The 584-nt window shown below is 29.1% G+C and overlaps 1 protein-coding gene across 1 annotated transcript in view; it reads right to left on the reverse strand.

Annotated features, from left to right (window-relative positions):
* The window catches only part of LOC106868257 (uncharacterized), a 207241-nt gene that overhangs the window by 108719 nt on the left and 97938 nt on the right, over nucleotides 1–584 (reverse strand). The window lies entirely within an intron of this gene.

Genomic DNA, 584 nt, shown 5'->3' on the forward strand with positions numbered 1-584 from the left:
ATATATATATATATATATATAATTTAATAGTATTTTAGAATGTCTAATGGAATTAGAAATTATTTTTATGCATTTGTGTACATTTAAACTAATTAAATATTATTTTACAGAATAATAGAATTAAAATTTCTTTCATTAAAATCCTTTCTGAAATAGAAGTATCCAAAGAGCATTTTTGAGGTACATAATGCTTTATGAGTACAAAAAAGGAAACTCTGCAGCCGAGGTGACTCGAAACATACACTCAGTTTATGGGAAAGAATGTTTGAATGAAAGAACTTTCAGAAGATGGTTTGCAAAATTCAGAAGTGGAGATTTCAGCCTTGAACATGAAGATGAGTTTGATGATAAGCGTTTTGAGGCATTACTTGAAGAAAATACTGCATTATCAGTTGATAATGAATTGTCCGAAGGCAACTGCAAATCCTGAGTTAACATCTGCTCTTCTCTCCATTCTCGCGAACTCATTTCACCCTTTTTGGATAGACTTGTGACTGGTGACGAAAAATGGATCTTCTATCGAAATATACATATATATATATCAGGGATGACTTGATATATATATATATATATATATATATATA

Source organism: Octopus bimaculoides, chromosome 9 (genome assembly GCF_001194135.2).
Source record: "Octopus bimaculoides isolate UCB-OBI-ISO-001 chromosome 9, ASM119413v2, whole genome shotgun sequence".
In the NCBI taxonomy this organism is placed as follows: Eukaryota; Metazoa; Mollusca; class Cephalopoda; order Octopoda; family Octopodidae; genus Octopus; species Octopus bimaculoides.